Consider the following 13,841-nt stretch of genomic DNA (forward strand, 5'->3'; position numbering starts at 1 on the left):
CACAGTGATGTCACAGTACAGGGATAATACACACAGTGATGTCACAGTACAGAGATAATACACACAGTGATGTCACAGTACAGGGATAATACACACAGTGATGTCACAGTACAGGGATAATACACACAGTGATGTCATTGTACAGAGATAATACACACAGTGATATCACAGTACATGGATAATACACACAGTGATGTCACAGTACAGGGATAATGCACACAGTGATGTCACAGTACAGGGATAATACACACAGTGATGTCACAGTACAGGGATAATACACACAGTGATGTCACAGTACAGGGATAATACACACAGTGATGTCACTGTACAGAGATAATACACACAGTGATGTCACAGTACAGGGATAATGCACACAGTGATGTCACAGTACAGGGATAATACACACAGTGATGTCACAGTACAGGGATAATACACACAGTGATGTCACAGTACAGGGATAATACACACAGTGATGTCACAGTACAGGGATAATACACACAGTGATGTCACAGTACAGGGATAATACACACAGTGATGTCACAGTACAGGGATAATACACACAGTGATGTCACAGTACAGGGATAATACACACAGTGATGTCACAGTACAGGGATAATACACACAGTGATGTCACAGTACAGGGATAATACACACAGTGATGTCACAGTACAGGGATAATACACACAGTGATGTCATTGTACAGAGATAATACACACAGTGATATCACAGTACATGGATAATACACACAGTGATGTCACAGTACAGGGATAATGCACACAGTGATGTCACAGTACAGGGATAATACACACAGTGATGTCACAGTACAGGGATAATACACACAGTGATGTCACAGTACAGGGATAATACACACAGTGATGTCACTGTACAGAGATAATACACACAGTGATGTCACAGTACAGGGATAATGCACACAGTGATGTCACAGTACAGGGATAATACACACAGTGATGTCACAGTACAGGGATAATACACACAGTGATGTCACAGTACAGGGATAATACACACAGTGATGTCACAGTACAGGGATAATACACACAGTGATGTCACAGTACAGGGATAATACACACAGTGATGTCACAGTACAGGGATAATACACACAGTGATGTCACAGTACAGGGATAATACACACAGTGATGTCACAGTACAGGGATAATACACACAGTGATGTCACAGTACAGGGATAATACACACAGTGATGTCACAGTACAGGGATAATACACACAGTGATGTCATTGTACAGAGATAATACACACAGTGATATCACAGTACATGGATAATACACACAGTGATGTCACAGTACAGGGATAATGCACACAGTGATGTCACAGTACAGGGATAATACACACAGTGATGTCACAGTACAGGGATAATACACACAGTGATGTCACAGTACAGGGATAATACACACAGTGATGTCACTGTACAGAGATAATACACACAGTGATGTCACAGTACAGGGATAATGCACACAGTGATGTCACAGTACAGGGATAATACACACAGTGATGTCACAGTACAGGGATAATACACACAGTGATGTCACAGTACAGGGATAATACACACAGTGATGTCACAGTACAGGGATAATACACACAGTGATGTCACAGTACAGGGATAATACACACAGTGATGTCACAGTACAGGGATAATACACACAGTGATGTCACAGTACAGGGATAATACACACAGTGATGTCACAGTACAGGGATAATACACACAGTGATGTCACAGTACAGGGATAATACACACAGTGATGTCACAGTACAGGGATAATACACACAGGAGCACATTTGCTAAGAGTCGTGCGACAGTTTTATTTTGAACTTTTTATATTCCGTTCAGTGCAAACGGCTTGCACAGGTATTTAAGAAGTGTCTGCACCACATTTGTGGCGCACGAAACCCTTTGGTAACCGTTTTGGACACAAATTTCTGCACTGAAGAGGGTGTTCCGGTGCTCAGTCGGAACCGTGCAACAGATTTAACATGCGAAGTCCATTAGAAATGTGTCCTGCACCTATATGTTAAAGGTGCACCATAAAAAGTTGCGCACTCTGGCGGGTGGCGCCAGTTTTAGACAAACTGGGGCCCTGGGCAAAACTAAAAGGGGGACCCCAAAAATAAAACTATTTTATGACCAGTCAAAGACAGCAAGAGGCTTCCTTAGTATGGTAGACAGTCTGTAATATTGGAGAAATTTATAGGGGATATATAAAAGATGGAAAGCACGGTGGCTTAGTGGTTAGCATTACAGCCTTACAGCACTGGCGACCTGGGTACAGGTCAAGAGTTTGTATGTTCTCTCTGTGTTTGCATGGGTTTCCTCCGGGTCCTCTGGTTTCCTCCCACACTCCAAAACATACTGGTATGTTGATTAGATTGTGAGCCCCATTGGGGACAGGGACCGATTTGGCAAGTTCTGTGCAGTGCTCCGTAATCTGTGTGCGCTATATAAATAAAGGAATTATTAATTATTATTATGATAGAAGATAAATATAGAGATTTCTAGTACATAGATATGAGAGATAAATAAAGTAGAAGAGAAATAAAAGATTTACTAATAATAGATAGAGAAAAGGTGAGATAAATAAATGGTTGTCACGGGTGTCCCTGCGATCCACGTCCCAGATCGCAGGCACACCCGTGCCCCTCTCCGTGGCAGCACGAACCCTGGCCCTGACCTCTGCACGCTCCTGCTTCCTCCTCGTCCGGTATGCGCGCACTGGCTCTCAATGATTTAAAAGGCCTGCGCACCGCTGATTGGTGCTGGCACTTCTGGTTTTTCCATAAAGGCTGGTTGCTCCCATCAACCACCGCCGGATGTTTGAGCTAGCAGCCTTAGAGAAAGCTTCTCATGCGTGTTCCCAGTGTTCCTTGTTTTTCAGCTTTGATATTCCATTACGACCTCGGATCTGACTCTGCGGCCTGTCCTGAACTTCTGCCTTCTCCTGACCACGAGATTGCCTGCCGTTCCTGTACCTCAGCTGCCACCGCGGGCTAGTCGCACCTGTGGATCGACCTGGCGGCAACACGCCGCAGCAAGTCCATTCCGCTTTGCGGCGGGCTCTGGTGAAGACTGGATGCCACTTAGACTCCGATCCCAGGTGTCGGCTTGTGTCATCGTCCGCGGTGGTCCAGGGGGTTCACTCACCCCAAACCGTGACAGTGGTCAGATTATAGGAGGTAGAAAACTAGACAGATATATGATAAGCATCTTCATCTGGGAATTCAACCAAGGGGTATTAACCCTTTCACTGCCAGACACTTCTGGATATTTGTCAAATTATTGGCCAGAGAAATTTTTACAATTTTGAGGTTTACAAATAAAACCGAAATTACAGCAAAAAGAAATAAAGTAAACCGCAACAAATCACATATTTTCTGAAAGCAGACACTTGCCCTTTTTACAAAATTGCATTAAGGCGTTTTAAGGCGCCTTCATCCAATTTTGATTCAAATAAAACATTTTATAAAAAATACTTAAAATTTGAATTTCATGGCAAAAAATGTGCTCCAAAACAGAAAATACTTACCTTCACATCTCCTAAATGTGATGGATGGACATGTGTAGAGCTCACAAATACCTCATATTGATATATTTCCATGAATAAATCATCATAATATGACTAAAACTGAAATAACCAAATATCTGCTTTTCAGCTAGAAATTTAAAGACAGTCAGAACCTGCTAAATATAGCAATAAAACAGATTAAAAACTAAAGGCGCCATAAAACCTATATATTCCTATATAACTTACCTTGCACCCTGGCAGAATCCTGGGGTAGTCACAGGGGTTGGGCTTTGGTTTGGATGCATTTCAAAAAACAACATGTGACTTGTCTGTGTTACTCACTCCTCAGATCTTAGCCCCACCTTTGGGTTCCTGTACAGCTACTCCTCCTGCTCCTTCACAGCCTGGTGAGATGACATCAGTGGGGGTGGGAGAAGCTGTACTGGAGCACAAAGGTAGGGGCAGAGAGCTGAGCAGTCTGCAGCACAGACAAGTCCCATGTTGTTTTTTGAAATGCATCCATACCAAAGCCCAACCCCTGGGACTACACAGAGGATTCTGTCAGGGTGCAAGGTAAGTTATAACACACAATTATATTGTAATGCAAAGGCTTTAAAAAGGCAGAGAGGCATTTTTGCACTGCAGGTGTGATGGGCTTCTGTAACCTGTCTTTAGTGAAAATGAGGTCCCGGGTGATAGGTTCCTTTTAAATGTTTTGCAAACTTCGACTGAACACTAAGACACCCCTTTTGGTGCACATTTCTTCTGTCTTGTTGGCAGTGCAGCCGTGACACAAACGGGCACAGACATTTTTTAAATATTATTTCTGCTAATATGAGGTTTGGTCACTGCAGAGTGGGCTTTCAGCCCAAATGCTCTTGAAGGAAATCTACCATTTGCTTTTGTGCATTATGAAGCAAACATACCATGAGAATGCTGTAGCTACACTGATGCAGAAACGTATTTTGTTTAATCCCTGAGTGATTTTGTTGAAAAAACAATCACACAAAGTTTACAAAGTATACATACTGAGTAATTGTCTTATGGGTCAGGTGGAGGCGTAACGGCATGACGTAGCACGCAGCACGTGCACGTCGCGCTGCACAGCCGTCCTCTCTACCCCGCTCCCCACGCTGACCTGATCTGTGCCTGATCTGAGCCGTGGCCCCGGTCCGAGGAGGAGAGCGGAGGTCTCGGGCGCGGGTTCGGAGGTCCCATCCGGTGACGGCAGTGGAGCTGCCGGCTGCCTGCTCTGTTCTTGAAGCTGTACACTGTGGAAGGAGGCCGGCCGTTTCTGGCGCATTTGTGGCGCATTTGTGGCGCATTTGTGGCGCACGGGCGCTTAGGCGCCGAAAATTGTACGGTCCATGAGGTGAGCTGGCAGGGTGATGAAGAAGAACGGGGGACCAGACGATATGATGATGCCTGATGCCGGAGGAGCGCTGACCCGTAGGAGTGCTTTCTGAGATCGCTGTCGAGGCGGCGTGGTTGGAGAGCTATTCTGATGTCGACGCGACCGGAGATAAAGGTGGTAAAGGTTGTAAGAAGTTCAACGCGTCTGGTCCCTGGGTTCCAAGCTGGTGATGAATCCGTTTTGAAGCCGTTTGCAAGGATGGGTGAAATGTTCCTGTACCTGGCCTGACACGCCTGCTGCTTGTAGCGGTTCGTCTGGATGGGTGAGATGTACCTGACCTTAACCTTCCTCTCCCATGTACTAATCCATCTGCATATGGTTCTAACTCTGACTTGCTGCTAACATCGGCTTGACATTTGCCTACATACGGTACTAACTCTGACTTGCTGTTAATCATATTAACTTTCGCTCGCCATCTGCCCGCTACCTGTTTGTGTCCCGCCCGTTCGATACCAACTAACTGTATTTATTTCCTAACCGTTGGAATTTTGTTAATCCAAATCGGATTTTTTTCAACCCGGTCTCCACGGGGACAATACATCTCCAAGATGATAGGAGATAAGTTAATATTTTTCAACGGGGGACTCGTGGTTTTCTAAATCTGCACATAATATGCTGGTTAAGAAAGCGGATGAGAAGTTAATAACCACTACGTGATATCTTTGGTATACTAACTTTGTATACAAAATCGTCTTACTCCCGGACAACCCCTCGGGGTGAATGGTTCCGGTTTTTGGCTATGTTTGAGCTCCAGTATCTGCTGTGTTGGCCGGCAGAATATTTTGCGGGTTTTTGTCAGTATTTTACACTGCCTTCTATTGTTTTCTGCCTACTGTAATAATTTAATACTGATTACTGTCAAATCTGTGATATATGAGGTTCAATTGATAGGTTGATCTACCTCGGCCCACGAATATTTCTCCAGCTCTTTAACATTGTGATTTAGGGTCTATTTATTGTGTTAGGTATGCCTCCTAAAAACGCTGTAAGGAAATCCTTGGGGGCATCCTCCCCCAAGGAGAAAGAGAAAGGAGGGGTTAAAGGAGATAATTCCACAAAGTTGGATAAACTATGGAAATCCCCCCCAGTTAAAACTCGCACAGGATCATCTATACAGAAAAACTCGGAAAATGAAGCTGTAGATCCTAAAAATAAATCACAGGGCTCGAGATCGGGCACTGTAGAGGGGGAGGAACAGGACGGGGGTGAGGCAAACACGGGAGGTGAAAATGAAATGTTAAAAGAGATCCTAGACTCCATAAAAACCTGCAATGCAGCAATATTGGGTTTGACAGATCAGGTCGGGGCCTTGAGAGGAGATGTCTCCCTTATGAGAGAAGAGCTGAACAGGCTAAGAGATAAGCAAAAAACGGCAGAAGACAAAATTACCAGTATTGAGAAGGAGGTGGGCTTTCTCAAAAAAGTCACCTCCCGTTTGGAGGTAGAGAATAAGGCCCTGAAAGGGAAAATTGCGGATATGGAGGACCGCTCAAGAAGAGCGAACCTAAGGCTAATAGGGGTTCCAGAAAAAGCTGAAGGGGAAAACCCTGTAAGCTACATTAAAGAATGGTTTTTGAAGGAAATAGGGAAGGAGCATCTCTCCCCGTATTTTGATATTGAACGGGCCCATAGAATCCCGACAGGCCCCTATATTCCGGGGAACACGCCCCGCACCCTTATATGCAAAACGTTACTCTCGAGAGACCGGGATATGATATTGAAACGAACACGCGATCTAAAAGACCTTACAATACAAGGGGCTAAAGTAGCAATATACCCGGACTTCTCTAAGGACACTCTCCAGAGGAGGAAGAGTTTTCTGGAGGTGAAAAAAAGGTTGAGAGACAAGGGAATCATTTATTCTTTAATGTTTCCGGCCAAATTAAAAATTATTTTCCAAGGCCAGTCCCATTTCTTTAGCACCCCAGAACAAGTTTCAGACTGGCTGGATCTTAAGGGTCTTTGAATATGAATACCTAGGCCACTATTTCTGATTTCAGGTCAGCAATGGGGGGGATGGGGGGGGGGCGGGAAAGTGGCTGAAGTAGGAAGAGTTGTACTATGGTAGAACAGGTGGTGGGATTTGCGGGGGGGTGGGATGTGCCGATGCTGGGGATGTTGTTTGGTTATAGTATGCTGTTGCGCCTTTTTTCTTCTCCTTCGTCTAGATATGATAGATGGGTACTAGGTTCATAGTATGGAATATAAGAGGGCTTAAAGATCGCCTGAAACGCTGTATTATTTTTGATTATATTGTCAAACAACTTCCGGCGATTGTTATCTTATTGGAAACACATCTTGATAAGGAATCTTTGGCTCTAGTAGAAAGGAGATGGGCCAGTCAGGTATACAACTCTGTTTTTTCATCATTTTCTAGAGGAGTTTCTATCCTGGTCCATAGATCTGTCGCCTTTCAAGTATTAGATGTAAGCTGTGATCCAGACGGAAGATATGTATTCCTGTCAGGTATACTAGATGGCAATAAATGTGTTCTTGCAGGAGTTTATATACCCCCCCCTTTAGATACGACGTCCTGATAAATCTATTGCGGTTCATTGAAAGGGTGGGTGACTGCCCGGTTCTGATCCTGGGCGATTTTAATGCTGTAATGTCGGACAAGAAAGATCGTATAGGTGGGAAAAAAAACCCGGGAAGTATAGAGAAGGGAGACACCCCCTTTGCTAGGTTTTGTCAGGAAGTGGGTTGGAGAGACGTGTGGAGATTATTAAAGGGGGAACAGCAGATTTTCTCATGCCACAACCGTTCTCATAACTCCTTTTCCCGTATTGACCTAGCGTTGGCTAATGATCTGGCCATCGATTGGGTGGGGAAAATGCGGTATGATAACCGTTCCATCTCCGACCATTCCCCCGATGGTTCTTGAGTTGTCCGGATCGAGGAATGCGCCCGTTAAGTTTTGGAAGCTCAATGCGCATTGGTTAGTGCTATTGACAGATGAGGATAAAATCAAGGAAGAGTTACATAGATTTATTGTGTCGAATAGATCCGGGGATAATCTTGGGCTAATGTGGGACGCTCTGAAATCCTTTCTTAGAGGGATATTAAATTCAGAAATTATTTATTTGCGTAAGCAATGGGCTAGAAAGGAGAGGCTTTTAAATAAAGAGCTAAAAGAAAAAGAAAGGGCCTGTCTGGAGAGTGGCTCGAGAGAGCGGCGCAATAGCTTTATTAGGGTACAAGAGGAATATAACAGATATATGGCAGAGAAGGCGACACAGAAACTATTTTTTTTGGATCAGAGGGCACATTGTGAGAGCGGGGTTCCCTCAAAAGGGCTTTTGCAGAAAGTTAAAAAACAACAAGAGGAAAATAGAATAACAGCTATTAAAAACAATTTTGGGGACATAACTACTAATGCCGAGGAGATTAGAGATACCTTTTTAAAATTTTTTCAAGGTATCTATACTTCAGATCTGGAGGTATCAATAGATGATATTAGAATTTTTTTAGATAATATCCAAATCCCTTCTCTTTCGAGGGAAAGAGTAGAGACGTTATCTCGCCCGATTACGAGTGCAGAGCTTGAGGAGGCCCTTGCTTCCTCCAGACGTAATTCCGCCCCGGGTCTGGATGGGCTCCCTATAGAAATTTACAGTAGATTTGGCTCTATTCTTCTTCCCGTTATGGTGGAGATCTGGGAATTTGCGCAAAGGGAGGGAAGGCTGCCTGACTCGTGGTACGAAGCAAGTATAGCCCTGATTCGTAAAAAAAATAAAGATCCACGGGAAGCGGAATCCTATAGACCGATTTCACTTATTAATGCAGATGCTAAGCTGATGGCCAAGTTACTCTCAAATAGATTGAAGGAGTTTGCTCCACTACTTATACATGAAGACCAAAGTGGCTTTCTGACTGGTCGTCAGAGTAAGAGTAATATAAGACGTCTTTTTGCGGGACTGCAGATGGGTCGGGGGGGGGTCTCGCTCCATCCTGTCATTGGACGCCTCTAAGGCCTTTGATAGGGTGGAGTGGGACTTCCTCTGGGAGGTCCTGTATAGATTTGGGTTGGGTGCTCAGTTTGTGGATTGGGTTAGACTTTTCTATAAGTCCCCGAGGGTCTGTATTAGGGTTAATAGCGACTTCTCCCCCTTCTTTACACTGACCAGAGGTACTAGGCAGGGATGTCCCCTGTCCCCGCTGTTATTTGCGTTTTTTATAGAACCTCTGGCAATAAAACTTAGGGCAGACAGGGAGATAGGGGGGGGAGGATTAGCTGGGCCCGAGGATAAGATAATGTTATATGCTGATGATGTTCTCCTATTTCTCAAAGACTCCGAAATATCGGCCCCAAAAGCCCTAAAGGTTATTCAGGAGTATGGCAGGTTTTCAGGATTTGAGATAAACACCTATAAGTCGATTTTGGTCCCCTTGGAGGATGACCCTCATCCTAATTATCTACAGTTTGACCTTAAAGTCTCCTCCACATGTGAATATCTCGGTTTAAAGATTACGGCCAAGGTTGATGATTATATTACTTTGAATCTCGCTCCCTTATTAACAAAAATCAAAAATAAGGTGAATACATGGAATACGCTACCACTAAATCGCGCAGAGAGAGTTATACTTATAAAGAGTGTCCTGCTTCCTCAAATCTTATACGTAGTATCTAATGCGCCCTGCTGGATAGGGAAGAGATGGTTTGGGTTGATTCGCGCGATCATAAATAAACTACTCTGGGGGAGAAAAAGGGTCCGCATTAAACAAGAAACTCTAATGCTTAATAAGGAAAGGGGCGGCTTGTCGCTCCCATCCTTTTATCATTATTTTTTGGCAGCTCAGACCCAGTTTATCTTGGAAAATAGACAGACTAATATTTTTTTTGCGCTTTCTTCGCTGGTGGAGTGTAGATTTGAGTCAATTTTGGCTCTATTAGAGTCTGGCCAACTGAAGCGTCTGAACGCTAAGAGATTCCCTCTGGCTCGGTTATTGGAGTATACCTGGAGGGATCTTAGGAGCCTATTCGGTATTAAGGGAGGCTTTAAATTCACCCCGTTGTGGGGTAACCTTAATTTTTCAGAGTTAGCTAAAATGGAAGACGTCAGGTTTTGGGAAAGAAAGGGAATTATTTGCTTGGAGCAGTTGGAAGAAGATGGATCATTGCCCTCCTTTCAGGATTGGTGTCGTAGGGATATGTTGGAAGAAAGGGATTTTTTTAGGTATCGTCAAATTGAGCACGCATATAGGAAAGAATTTCAGCACGATAGGTTTAAGATACACTTAGGGGGTAAATTTATGGATTTATTGGATTTAGATGTATCACGAATTAATTCATCAAATATTTACTGTTTGCTTAGGTATACTATAGACCAGAAGTTTAGTCACGTAACCCAATTGAAATGGGCAAACCAGGTCGGTTTTATCACTGTGGCACAATGGCGTGATATTTATAAGAATGTGGTCAGATCAACGATCAATTTAAATCACAGATGCACACAACTATATATATTATATAGAATTTATTTTTCACCAGATTTAATGTTTAAAATAGGTTTAAGGGATAATTCGAACTGTAGGAGGTGTAACTGTTCTCAAGCCGATATTCTACATGTGCTATGGGACTGTCCGAAGATCAACACCTATTGGGAAGAGATATTTAGGAAATTAGAGGATCAGCTCCAATGCTCTTTCCCGCGAGTTGCTACTTTTGGGGTTTTGGGCTTGCTCCCGATTTCTTTAGGTGATAGATTAAAAAGTGACTTGGCCCTGAAGACCATTTTCCTCGCTAGATTAGTACTAGTGAAACACTGGTTAGATGAGAAGCCCCCTTCCGTGAATGAATGGAGCAATTTAGTTAAACGTATAAAATCTTATGAATGTGCGTTTGAGAAACGTTACAGGAAGGGCAACAGACATAGGGATATCTGGAATCAGTGGAGTTTATAGAGGTTTCTCTGTAATCCACTGTGTTTCTGTTGTGTCCGGGCAGCGTCACCAGCATCGGTAGAGGGTGGGGGGGAAGGGGGTATGGGGGGGGATTATCCGTATTGATATCTGGACATTTCTGTTTTCTTATCTGCGATAAGATGGTAACTGTTTGTAGAAGGAGTTTATGTATAGGCTGTTACCTACATCATGACATGTAATGTCTTAATGTACTAAGGAGTTTGTTTCGCAAAAAAAAGAAAAAATGTCTTGTATTATTATATGAAAAAATAAAAGTATTAAGAAAAAAAAAAAAAAAAAAAAAAAAAGTAATTGTCTTATGGCTGAAGAGGGTCCTATCCGCTGCAGAAACGTGTCACATTTTTAATAATTAAAACACTTTGTGGTTCACAATCTGGACCTTGTTAATAATTGTCGAAGCGCCGGTCCGTAACTTCGCCCTTCGGGATCTTCCTACTACTATTGTCTACATGCCCCCGGGATCCTGGTCCCTTGCTGTGAGCGTGGTTTGCCGGGACCGGCTGCTCGAGTCTACACTTGTGAAGTGCCTTATACAACTCATCATCAGGTGAGAGTCTGCTGATCATCATATCCATAAATACATGTGGTTAATCATACTACACAAGGTTGCGCTTCTTCGTCTTTCATCTGACCTTTTTTTCTCTACGGGGAAACTCTGATTTTATCCCTGAGCTGCCCATCCCAGGTATTTGGATACTGAGTAATTGGGCAGCTAAATGTTGGGTCTGAAGGATATCCTTGGTGAGAAGACACCTCCCTTTTCTTATACAAAATACTTGTTTGAGTACTCTGAAGAGAATTAAGGCAACGGAAGGTTCGCTTGCTCTATGCATCCCTGTGATCACATGAGTGAATGAGTGATTGCCAGGATTCTGGTAGTCGGCTGAGTGGGTAGCACTTCTGCCTTGCAGCGCTGGGGTCCTGGGTTCGAATCCCACGTCAACATCTGCAAAGAGTTTGTATGTTCTCTCCGTGTTTGTGTGGGTTTCCTCTGGGTACTCCGGTTTCCTCCCACACTCCAAAAACATACTGTTAGGTTTAGATTGTGAGCCCCATGGGGACAGGAACCGATTTGACAAGCTTTGTGAAGAGCTGCGAAATCTGTGTGCACTATATAAATAAAGTAATTATTAAAATTACTATTATTAGTCAGAGGATGCTGCAGGAGTAGTCCACAGTTATGACCAAAAGTTTTTTGAATGATACAAATGTTAATTTTTACAAAGTCTGCTGCATTAGGTTTTATAATGGCAATTTGCATATACTCCAGAATGTTATAAAGAGTGATCAGCTTCACAGCAATTCATTGCAAAGTCAATATTTGCCAAGAAAATGAACTTTTTCCCCAAAAACACATTTCAACTTCATTGCAGGCGCCTTAAAAGGAGCAGCTAACATTGTTTCAGTGATTGCTCCAGTAACACAGGTGTGGGTACTGATGAGGACAAAGCTGGAGATCAATCTGCCACGATTAAGTAAGAATCACACCACTGGACACTTTAAAAGGAGGCTGGTGCTTGGCATCATTGTTTCTCTTCTGTTAACCATGGTTATCTCTAAAGAAACATGTGCAGTCATCATTGCACTGCACAAAACTGGCCTAACGGGGAAGAGTATCGCAGCTAGAAAGATTGCACCTCAGTCACCAATCTATCGCATCATCGAGGAATTCAAGGAGAGAGGTTCCATTGTTGCCAAAAAGGCTCCAGGAAACCCAAGAAGGACCAGCAAGCGCCAGGACCGTCTCTTAAAACATAATAAAAAATACATTACAAAACATACTCCAAAAAATGTGCTCATTCCCCAGTCACTCACCCCACCCTTTACAACACCCAGTTACCCTAAAACAACAATTTAAAGGGGTATTCCGGGAATATGATACAAAAATCCATAATGCTGTAAATAAATGAATGTAACAAAACTTAATGTCATTAGTCACAAAATGGAGCTTAAATAGTTTGATTTTATGATTCACAAAATTTTATGGCCTCTATAGAGTTATCACTAAGATGGCCGCCACTGGAAACTACAAGTCCCAAGATCCTTTAGTTCTCAGTAGCTCCTCCTCCCTCTTATGCTCTGCTCCCAGTGATGATGTAACAGGTTTTCTTGCTCTGTTACCATAGTAATGATGTGTAACTGCCATCACCACAACACTGACCATAATGGATTCACTGCAGCCAAACTTAGTGGTGATCACATGACCTGCCCAGGCAGGTGCAGGACATGTGATGTGGACATGTGACCAGCGGCCATCTTCTGTCCTGTGTATGCTCTGCAACGGACCGCGTGGAGGCAATTAATGGACTGATTAAAGGGCCAGTAGCATTTTAATTCTTCATTACAGTCTATGTCACCAGCATTTTCTGCTAAGGGGAGCACAATTTTAAATAACAACTAATTGCATATAAGCTTATATTTTGAGGACCCATTTGTATATAAATTATGCTGATTCCTGGAATACCCCTTTAACCTAAAAACATGTGGCATATCAACATTTGCTGCATAAGGTGTAAACAAATATATTTTACTGGTTTAAGCCTTATGTTGTTCAAAACTTAAACTACAGACAATGTTGTAAAAGACTCCTGTATTTCTCCCTAAAAATAAGCAAAAATCTCCTTGCAAGCCCAAAATTAAAAAGTTAGACTCATTAAAAAAACATGTAAGAGGTAAATTGTGCCTGGTCCTAAAGGCACTACTAACTGAATAAAGACAGGGTCACTGGTAACTACAATGATACATCTTCCATCATGACTCCAAATGTTATTTCCATAATCTTCTGGAAAGGGTCCAAGTGGAGACAGGGGGTGTAATGAAGATGCCATCTGTGTGTCCAACCTTTTAAGCTTTGCATGTCAAAATTTGTAAAAAAAAAAAAAAAAAAAAGAACAGGTGTTGTCACTTCTAGAAAAATCCATAATTTGGAGATTATTGTAGCTCTAATAACAAAACCTTCTCTTTCCCCCA

This window comes from Engystomops pustulosus, chromosome 6, assembly GCF_040894005.1.
Source record: "Engystomops pustulosus chromosome 6, aEngPut4.maternal, whole genome shotgun sequence".
NCBI classification, from domain to species: Eukaryota; Metazoa; Chordata; class Amphibia; order Anura; family Leptodactylidae; genus Engystomops; species Engystomops pustulosus.